Genomic DNA, 11475 nt, shown 5'->3' with positions numbered 1-11475 from the left:
CATTCATTCATACTCACTCATTCATTCACTCACTGACCCATGCACTCATTCATTCATACATTTAATCACTCACTCATTCATTCACTCACTCACTCATGCACTCATTCATTCATACATTTAATCACTCATTCATTCACTCACTCACTCATTCACAAGCACTCAGTGAGCATCTAAGTGTTTGTTGGCTTAAGACAAGACAAGAGAGGACCGTGGACCTGGTCCATGACCCTGAGAAAGTCCCCACCACAGACCTCTCTTCCCCCCAACACAGGAAAGCAGCTTTGTGTCTGTGGTCACTGGTCTGTTGACCACACTTCCTGCTCACATACTCTGTATTTTCTACTAATACAAGTGTGGGATTTTTAAAAAATCTAATATGCTGAGGGACAGCAATACTGTTTGCCAAAGCAGATGCAGTTTTACAATAGAGAACAAAGCAAAAGGGTTCCATTTTTTTATATCGGCTCCAACAGTTGATATTTTCTATTTTTCAGTTTTTTGATAATAGCAAACTTACAGGATCACGGTGGAAGCCCCTTGTGTGGTTTAAATTAAATTATCTAATGTTAATAATGTTGAGGATACTTTCATGTATTTATTGACCATTTGTGTCTTTATAGAAATGTCTATTCAAATAATTGACCAAATTTTAAGTGTGATGGTTTCTTTGATTGTTATTTAGTGACTTTTTTTTCTACAACTGGGCTGATGTTTTGTTTATTGGTTTGTTTGAGAATTTGGGGTATATTCTGGATACAAGACATTCATCAAGTCTATATATGCAGGTATATTTCTCCAAGTCTGTAACCTTTCCTTTAACTCTCTTAATGGTGTCCTTTATAGAGGAGGAACCTCCTGTTCCCCGCCACACGTGCCCCTCGTAAGGTGACCCTGTAATGTTTCAGGACATGGAAGAGCAGAGCAAACTAGATCATGTTTAGGAGGCAGGATGGGGTCATTCATGGGGGGGCAGCAGGTCACGTGGGCAGTGCAGAGGAGGAATATTGGCCACCTGAAGGGAGCCTGGTACCTGAAAATGCCACCTGATGAGGAAAAGGGTCTTTGCTGATGGGATGGAGGTGAGGATCTTGACCTGAAAAGATAACTCCCTTGTTAGGGTTGGTCCATGAATGTGGTCACATGTGTCCTTGGAGAGAGACACAGCAGGTGACTTTCTGCACACAGAGTGGGACGAGGCAGTGTGGCCAGGGGAGAGGCTGCAGTGACCCAGACACCAGCCAAGGATGGCCGGCAGCCCCAGCTCCTGGGAATCACTAAGGTGGACTCTCCCCTCGAGGCTCTGAGGGTATGAGTCCCACCAACCACTGGATTTCCACACATCAGAACTCATTTCTCATCACGGGGTTCAGGACATGTGACCCCAAGATGTGGCACCTAGTCTTTCTCTGTTCCAGGGGTCTCAGTCCAGAACTTAGAAGGGGAGAATGAGAAGATATTTTACTTCCTGCATGAACTTCTGGCCCCAAGAACCAAGAGAATACAACTTTACAAAAGAAGGCACTGAGTGTGTGGTAATTTGTTTCAATGGCCCCAGGAAAGCAACACAAGCGGGAATTCTTGGGGCACCTCTGCGAAAAAGCAGAGAAGGAATTGAGAAAAGTCCTCTTTCACCAGATCCACTTCTCTGTTCCTCTTTGCAGACAACCTTCTCAGAGGGTTTTCTGGAGCCTCTACTCCCATATCGCCTCCTGCAGTTCCCTCCTGGTCCTGCTCCAATCACATCTTCACACCTTTCCCACCAACCACTGGAACCCAGTGACAACATGTTTTCTTGTGTCTTCTCTTCTCTGTGGGCCGCCAGAGCCTGTCCTGCCTCACTGTTCTCACCCTCTCACACTGACAAACGCACCCCCATCTCCAGTCCAGAATGCTTCCCCACCTCCATCCTACACACCAGAGCTCTCGCTGACATCATGAGGTGGCTTCTGAGAATGAATGTCCCCCTCAAAACCCCTCTCTGGTCCCTGAAACACACGCCCTCCGTCGTGTGGCTCAGTGCTGTAATTTCTTCAGTGATTTAAGTTCTATCCTCTTGTCTCCAGATTGACAGCTTCTGGATGACAGAGATTTTGATGCTGGGTTCACTGTCTCATCCCCAGTGTCTACAAAAATGCTGGCACACAGTAGGTGTTCAGTTGTATTTGCTAAAGAGAATATAAATAAATGACTACCCTATGTATTTCATTGTTCACAACAGACAAGAATTACACACACACACACTGAGGTGACTTTTAACTGAGAGCAAAGGATGATCAGCACTTGGAGATGTAGGAATCAGAAGGAAAGGGCATTTCAACAGGAGGAACTGCATGTGCAAAGTCTCAGAGTCACAAAGGCCTTGGCCCGACCGGTGTGGAGATGGTGTGAGATTGCCAAAGAGGGTGGAATCCGGTGGAAAGTCCAGCAGGGCACAGGCCATGCAAGCCCTTAAATCCAGCCTCTGGAGTTTGCCCCTCGTCCCTGGCCATGGAGAGGAAACTTCGCCATTCAAACTGTGTGGGACGTGAATAATAGGTATGTGCAAACACAGTCTGTTGGCCTGGGTTGAGGACAGGGGTGGTGGCAGGAAATGCCCTGAGTTTCAGAGGGTTCAGAGACCTAGGAAGAGATGAGGCCACAGGAGCGACCAGGGTCAGGATGGGGAGGAGACAGGCATTGAGCTGAGCTGTGATAAGGAGGAAGGGTGGACAAGACTTAGTGACTTATTGAACCCTGAAGAAGGAAGGGAGGGCACTGTGTCATCTGTGTGACTGGGACCCTGCAAAAAAGTGGGTTTGGGGAGGAAGATGGCAGCTCGGCTGTAACCATACTGAGCAGAGCAATCCCAGGGACCATCCTGTAGGGGGTGTCAGTGGGATGTTGGGTAGTGAAACTCCTGGGTCACTCACCTGAGGCATTAACCCGATTCTGTGTTTGCATCTTTTATGCCCCTTGTGGGCTTTGTCACCTTTCTCCTGTGGTACCTGACTTTATGAGAAGAGACTGGGGTTTTCCAGTCTGGTCAGACCAGGGTGCAGTGGGCAGCAGAGCCAACCCCCTGTTTCTTTCTCAAAGGATAGAAGGGAGGGTAAATTCAGGGATGGCAGATCTGGCCCCACAGATTATCTTGAGCACTGAAGGTTCTTCCCAGCCTGGACACTCACAACAGCTGTCCATGTGGGGTCCTTACCCCCCCTTCACCTCCTGCCAGCACTACCCCTGATTTGTCAGATTCCTGGGCCCTGGCTCTGGACTCAGCCACATGCCCCCTGCCCTCCCCACTTCTTCCTCCCCCCTGGGGCAGAGCTCACATGAGGACAACAAGGCAGAGCAGGAGGAGCAGGGTCTTGGCAGCTGCTACCATGATGGCCATCAACAGCACCCCTGCCCTGGGCCCTAGTTTCCCTGCAGGAAAGAGGGAGGAGGAGCAAGTCGCCTGCTCAATGTCAATCCTGTGTCCTTCAGCTCCCACTAGGAACCTGGAGGTCGTCCTCCAGGCCTTCCTGCATCAATAAGCTTGGGACTGCCTGTGCCTTTACCCTTGAATCTGCCCTGACCCCCTGCAGTTGGACTGAAAATAAAAGGCCTAATATGGAATTTATCAAAATAATACATTCTGGAGAGAACCAAGATGGCGGCGTAGGTAGACACACTGCACCTCCTCGCACAACCAGAACTGACAGAGAATCGAACAGCAAGGGGGACCGACACCAAGGAAATAGAAAATAAACATTCATCCAGACTGGTAGGAGGGGCGGAGACGGGCACTGGGGTGGAGAGGACTCGCGTGGCTGTGGCGGGAGTGAGACTGGCGGAGTGTGGGACAAACGGCGCAGGCAGTCCGAGCACTAGCAGACCCTGCGGCCCCACATTTGCACAGATAAACCCAGAGGGCCGGACTCAGAGTGGCGGAGAACGGGGCAGGCAGAGCAGCGGGTAGCACCCTGCGGCACCACATTCGCCCACAGATATACTGGATGAATGGCAGGGAGCGAAACAGACCGAGAAACCCAGGGCTCCAGCGCGGGGAAATAAAGCCTCAAACCTCTGATTGAAAGCGCCCCTGGGGCTTGGGGCGGCAGCAGGAGAGACTCCCAGCCTCACGGGAGAGGTTGTTGGAGAGACCCACAGGGGCCTAGAGTGTGCACAGGCCCACTTATTCGGGAACCAGCACCAGAGTGGCCCAGTTTGATTGTGGGTATCGGAGTGAAAGATTGAAATCCGGAGGAGAGTGAGGCGGGCGCCATTGCTCCCACTCGGCCCCTCCCCCATGTACAGCATCACAGCGCAGTGACCAGCATTACCCCGCCCCGGTGAACACCTAAGGCTCTGCCCCTTAAAGTAACAGACGCGCAAAGACAAACAAACAAACAAACAAAAAATGGCCCAAATGACAGAACACTTCAAAGCTCCAGAAAAAATACAACTAAGCGACGAAGAGATAGCCAACCTATTGGATGCACAGTTCAAAGCACTGGTTATCAATATGCTCACAGACTTGGTTGAATCTGTTCGAAAGACAGATGAAAAAATGAAGCCTATGCTAAGAGAAACAAAGGAAAATGTACAGGGAACCAATAGTGATGCGAAGGAAACTGGGACTCAAATCAACGGTGTGGACCAGAAGGAAGAAACAAACATCCAACCAGAAAAGAATGAAGAAACAAGAACTCGGAAAAATGAGGAGAGGCTTAGGAACCTCCAGGACACCTTGAAACATTCCAACATCCGAATTATAGGGGTGCCAGAAGGAGAAGAGGAAGAACAAAAAATTGAAAATTTATTTGAACAAATAATGGAGAACTTCCCCGATCTGGCAAAGAAAATAGACTTCCGGGAAGTCCAGGAAGCTCAGAGAGTCCCAAAGAAGCTGGACCCAAGGAGGAACACACCAAGGCACATCATAATTACATTACCCAAGATTAAACGCAAGGACCTACATCCAAGATTAATGTATCCAGCAAAGCTATCATTTAGAATGGAAGGGAAGATAAAGTGCTTCTCAGATAAGGTCAAGTTAAAGAAGCTCATCATCACCAAGCCCTTATTATATGAAAGGTTAAAGGGAGTTACCTAAGAAAAAGAAGATCAAAAATATGAACAGTAAAAATGACAGCAAACTCACAGTTATTAACGACCACACATAAAACAAAAACGAGAGCAAACTAGGCAAACAACTAGAACAGGAACAGAACCATAGAGATGGAGATCACATGGAGGGTTGTCAATAGGGGAGTGGGAGGGGGAGAGAGGGGGGAAAGGTACAGAGAATAAGTAGCATAGATGATAGGTGGAAAATAGACAGGGGGAGGGTAAGAATAGTATAGGAAATGTAGAAGCCAAAGAACTTATAAGTATGACCCATGGACATGAACTATGGGGGGGGAATGTGGGAGGGAGGGGGGTGGGCAGGATGGAGTGGAGTGGGGGTGGAAATGGGACAACTGTAATAGCATAATCAATAAATATATTTAAAAAAAAAAAAAGAGGAATATGTTGAAGCATGAAGCCTTTTGGGATGAAGTGGCACCATGTCTGCAACTCACTTGAAAATGGTTCAAATAAACATATATGAAAAGTATATGTAGATAGAATAAATGTGGCAGGATGTCAGCAATGAGTGAATCTAGGAGGAATAATATGTCAGAGGTCATTAAGCTAATATTACAACTTGTAGATATGAATATTTTCTATATCCAAAGTTGGAGAGATAAATAAAAAAAAACCCTCAAATGAAAAAAAAATAATAATAATACATTCTGTTAATAAATTAATAGTATGGAGAAAAAGCCAACCTATTTAATGGGAGAAATATTTGCTATTCCTAGATCCGCTAAGGCTTATTATCCAGCATATATGAAGAACTCTTACAGTCCTGGCTGGCAGCTCAGTGGGTTAAAGCATCATCCTGATGTGCCAAGGCTGTGGGTTTGATCTCCGGTCAAGACGTATACAAGAAGCAACCAATTAATCCATATGTAAATATAACAATAAATCCATGTTCCTTTCTCTCTCTCTTTCTCTCATCCTCTTTCTGTTAAATTAGTTTAGAAAATAAATCCTATACCATTTCACACTGGTCGGACTGGCCATCATAAACTAATCAACAAACAACAAGTGCTGGCCAGGATGTGGAGAAAAGGGAACCCGAGTGCACTGTTGGTGGGAATGCAGACTGGTGCAGCCAATGTGGAAAATAGTACAGAATTTCCTCAAAAAACTAAAAATGGAACTGCCTTTTGACCCAGTAATTAGACTGCTGGGATTATACCCTAAGAATCCTGAAACACCTATTCAAAAGAACCTATGTTCATAGCAGCATTATTAACAATAGCCAAGTGCTAGACACAGCCTAAGTGCCCATCAGTAAATGAGTGGATGAAAAAACTGTAGTACATTTACACATGGAATACACAGCAGAAAGAAAGAAGGAGCTCCTACCCTTTGCAACAGCATGGATGGAACTGGAGAGCTTTATGCTAAGTGAAATAAGCCAGGCGGTGAAAGACAAATACCATACGATCTCACCAATAAGTGGAACCTAATCAGCAAAACAAATAAGCAAGCAAGATAGAACCAGAGACAAGGAAATAAAAAAAAAAAATCTGACATGACCAGAGGGGAGGGAGGAAAGGGGATAACAGGGGGAAAGAAGGGGAAGGGTCAAGTCAAGGAACATGTATAAAGGACCCATGGATTAGGACAACGGGGGCAAGGATTGTGGGAGAACGGTGATGGACAGGGCAGGGGATAGTAATAGGGTGTCGGGAACCGCCCTGCCTGGTTCCAGAAGCTGTAACCCCCATGGTTAAAGCTGAGTGAGAGACCTTGGGACCATAAGCCACTAAGGAGACAAAGCTTATCTCCCTGGCAGGGGCGCCACCTCTGCCCACTTTACTTTACCCTGCTTGGCCCTGAGCCTGATCAGTTAGCCAATGACGGGTAAGATTCTTCAAGGGAGGGGCAACCTAAGATGGGCATGGTCACGAAGAGGCCCACAGGGAAGGACTTGGGGGGCTATAGAAAAAGGGGGTGATGGACCCTCGCCCCTCGCTTTGACATAACCTGAGTCCTCATTCTGTCTGCAAGAAGTCTCCTAATCTCTTGGCTGCCTTACTTCCCCTGCCTGACTTAAGCCTGAAACAATGACAGAGGGTGGTGCAGCGCTGTGCTGGAAAGGGTGGATTCCACCCCACCCCCCGCCCCAGGGGGATCAGGCCTAAGAAAGAATGCATAAAATCCTGTGAAACCTGCTTTGCTAATACCCTCAATTTAAATGATAAGGGTCCAAGCCTGAAATGAGTTTGTTTCCCAAAGTCTTATAGCCCCTTAGCTAACTGACCCTGACTCAGAATAAGCCCTCAGAGTTCTTTGTTTGTTATCTGTTGTTTGATCCCTACTGCCTGACAATGATTGATGAGCTTTACCTGTATTCCTGTGCAAATTGAACCCAATAAAAGCCCACTGAGGAAAAGGCTCTTGGCCCTTCCCCTTTGAGAGATCTGCCACCTTTCCTCCCCAAGCAGATCATGTCTTGGTATACTTATTCTCATCTGTGGCAGCTGGGGGGATGCCCTGTGGGTGGAGCACCCCCCACAATAGGGGAAAATGGGAAGAACTCTCATTGAACAACAATTTTAAAAATCTTTAACAAAAAATCATTCTTTTTTTATTATTGTTGTTCGAGTACAGTTGTCTCCATTTTCCTGCCACCAACCCCACCCACTACCCTCAATCCCACCACCCTGGCCTTGTCCATGGGTCCTTTACATATGTTCCTTGATGACCCTTTCCCCTCTTCCCCCCTCCCCCCAGTTATCCGTTTCCTCCCTCCCCTCTGGTCATGTCAGATTTTTTATTTCCTTGTCTCTGGTTCTATCTTGCTTGCTTATTTGTTTTGCTGATTAGGTTCCACTTATAGGTGAGATCATATGGTATTTGTCTTTCACCGCCTGGCTTATTTCACTTAGCATAAAGCTCTCCAGTTCCATCCATGCTGTTGCAAAGGGTAGGAGCTCCTTCTTTCTTTCTGCTCCATAGTATCCCATTGTGTAAATGTACCGCAGGGGTTTTTGTTTGTTTGTTTGTTTTTAGATCCACTCAGAAAACTACACAACACTGAAGAAAGACATTAAGGAAGACACAAATAAATGGAAGCATATACAGTGTTCATGGATTGGAAGAGTTAACATCATCACAATGTCCGTACTACCCAAGCAGTATGTAGATTCAATGCAATCCCTGTTAAAATACCCATGACAGATTTTACAGATATAGAACAAACATTTCAAAAATTTATATGGAACCATAAATGACCCCAAATAGCTGCAGCAATTTTGAGAAAGAAGAATAAGTAGGAGGGATCATGATACCTGACATCAAATTATACTGCAAGGCCACAGTAATCAAAACAGTCTGGTACTGGCATAAGAACAGACACACAGGTCAATGGAACAGAATAGAGAGCCCAGAAATAAACCCATGTCTCTGTGGTCAAAAAACATTCTTACAACTCAACAACCCAAAAACAACCCAGTTAAAAAATAGGTAAGAATGCCCTGGCTGGTGTAGCTCAGTGGATTGAGTATGGGCTGTGAACCAAAGGATCACCAGTTTGATTCCCAGTCAGGGCACATGCCTGGGTTGTGGGCCAGGTCCCCAGTAGGGGGCACATGAGAGGGAACCACACATTGATGTTTCTCTCCCTCTCTTTCTCCCTCCCTTGCCCTCTCTCTAAAAATAGATAAATAAAATCTTTCAAAACATGGGCAAAAGATTTTTTAAAATTTTCTTCAAAGATGAATATAAATGAACAATAACTCTATGAGAAAATAAATGGCTTCATTATTATTACACACAAATGCAAATCAAACCCTCAGTGAAAAAGCCCTTCACCCCCACTAGTGGCCTGTAACATGTTTCAAGGAGAAGAACAGTGCAGGTCACTGTGGGGAGAAATTGGAAAGCTTACACTTTTCTTTTGGGAATGTGAGATGGTGGTGTCACCATGGAACACAGTCTGCAATTTCTTCTAAAAGTTACACACGGAAACTGTCATATGACCCGGCAATTCCACTCCCAGGCATATGCCCTAGAAAACATATGTTCCAACAAAAAAAGCACAACCAATAGTCACAGCGGTGTCAGTAAATACTAAATACAAAGGTGTTATGGAATTGTCCACCTGAGCCTATGTGATGTTATTAACCAATGTCACTCCAGTAAATTCAATAAAAAATATAAATAAATAATAAAAATTTAAAACACATACATTAAACTATTGGAGGGGAATTAAAACGTGAGCCTGGAGGACTCATCAGGAGAAAGAGGATCCGGGGCCCAGAGGGGCTGCTCTGCGTGTGGGTGGTGTCTTGTTCTCCTGGTGCAGCTGATGGGGGTGGCTGGGACAGTCCTCAGGTCAGGGGGGCCAATGGAACAGCGACTCATAGTGGCCATGGGGGAGGAGGAATAGAGGGACACTGGGTTCACCCACAAGGGGGAGTCTGGTCACCAGGGGGAGTCCAAGGTAAGGCAGCAACTGGCCCTGCCCTGACTTGGAAGAGGCCATGCTCCCTGCAGCCCATGACGGGCTCCTTCCCACCTGGGCCGTCTTCTGGGCTGACACTGATTGCTGGGCTCTGGGGGGCACCTGGGACAGGAAGAGAGGGTGAGATGGGGTGAGGCATATGTAGGCATCCCCCACCCCCAGAGGCACCAGCAATACAGGACAAACAGGTCTGTGTCCTCCAGGTCCCCTGCTCAGCCAGGCCTCTAGGACAAAAGCACCCAGGGTCCCCAGCTTGGATCCTCAGCCTCCTGCCCCTTAGAGCCCTGGGCATCGGGCCCAGCACTCTCAGGTGACGTTGAGCTGGATGGTTCTCTCCACAGTCACGCCCACTGCAGGGAACTGCACCCGACAGGTGAGGTTGGCACCGTGGTCTTGGGCCCGTGGGGTAAGGGTGAGCATGGATGATAGATTATGAGTCCAGCAGCCCAGGGAGGTGTGAGCAGCCGACGTCCAGGAGAAGAGGGGGGCGTGCCCCGCTCACAGGCCCAGGGCACAGAGCAGATCAGGTTCGTGGGGCGACCAGGCACCAGGGGCCCTGGGATAAAGATGTGAGGTGTGTGGTTGAGGGCTGGTGAGGAGAAGAGGGGAACAGGGGATCAGGAGTGGGGATCCCAGGTGCAGCCCTGAGAGAAGCCTCAGGCTTTGGTCCAGATCCTCCCTCGGAGCCCCAAAATGCTGTTCTCCCATTCCCCTCCCAGGATGGGCCCATCCCAGCCCTGCCCCGGGGCCACCGTGAACTTTCCCTGTGACCTCTCCTGGAGCCTGCTCCTTACCTGTCACATTTACGAAGAGCATGTTCCATGGGCGAGGATAGAATACACCACATTCTCTCTCCACCTGGAAATGGTCCAGTCCCTCAGCTGTCCTCCTGGCGTCTCTGATGTCCGGGGAGCAGTCCTGCATCCTGGGATCCCCAAGGAGGAGGGATCTGCCCCGGTCTCCTCCTGCACTTCAGGATCTCTGGTGTTTGTGGCCAATGGAGCATCATGGCCTGAAGTGGCCCCTTCCCAGTGCCAGGAGCCATGACCAGAGTCAGACCAGTAGGGCCAGGGATAGACGATGGAGCAGGGCACGAAGACGCACAGGCCCTCCTGCACCGTCAGGGACTCCTGCATTCTCACCCAGTAACTTCTACTGTGAACCAGGGACCCTGCAGGAAAACAAGGCTCAGCCACAAGCTCCACCCTACCTGTCACTCCTCCCCTAGGGCACTCACCGGCCCACAGCAGGAGCAGCATCTCTGGGGGCTTCAGGGCTCCTGTGGGTGAAAGGAGAAGAAAGGCGGTAAACTGGGGGCTGTGGGGACCGAGTTTCTCAGAAGTTCAGGCGGAACACGGCAACTCCCCGTCCACATAAGAGGAAGCTCTGAGCTGGAGCTTGTCCCCTCTCTGCACAGAGTGGGCGGACCCCCCACGGCCCAGAGACCCCGGGGACGTGGGTCCTGGCCTCCAGGTTCTGGATGGGTGGGGCCCATCCTGACCTAGGAGGGGGACAGCAGGGGCCTCTGCGGATCCGAGGCTTGACAGACGATGGGTGGGGTCTGAGTCCTCCTGCCCAGGTGGAGGTGCTGCTGGTGCCTCGGAAGTGGTCGCCTCCCAGCCTGAGAGGCCAGTGTCCTCTAGACACGTAGCTCTGCACCAGGGACCTCTGCCTGCCCACTCAGGGGATGTTTGGCAATGTCTGGCCACATTTGATTGTCACAGTTAGGGAGGAGGGCATAACTGCAAGTTAGTGGGTAGGGTCCAGGGACCTTTCTACACATCCTGCACAGGACAGCTTCCGACAGCAAGGCCAAAGGTCAGCAGTGCCAAGGTCAAGAAACCCTGATCTAGTCCCCAGAGGCAGGCAGGCATGGGCTGTGGTTATGCAGCATGTAAATTAAAAGTAACAGTCTTAGTAAAGTGTGG

The 11475-nt window shown here is 48.6% G+C and overlaps 1 pseudogene; it reads right to left on the bottom strand.

Moving 5' to 3' along the window:
- Nucleotides 1-9853: 9853 nt before the first annotated feature.
- On the bottom strand, nucleotides 9854-10852 carry LOC112310107 (myeloid cell surface antigen CD33-like; annotated as a pseudogene).
- Nucleotides 10853-11475: the final 623 nt, after the last annotated feature.

Source organism: Desmodus rotundus, chromosome 12 (genome assembly GCF_022682495.2).
Source record: "Desmodus rotundus isolate HL8 chromosome 12, HLdesRot8A.1, whole genome shotgun sequence".
NCBI lineage: Eukaryota > Metazoa > Chordata > Mammalia > Chiroptera > Phyllostomidae > Desmodus > Desmodus rotundus.
This window is presented reverse-complemented; position numbering and strand designations above follow the sequence as displayed.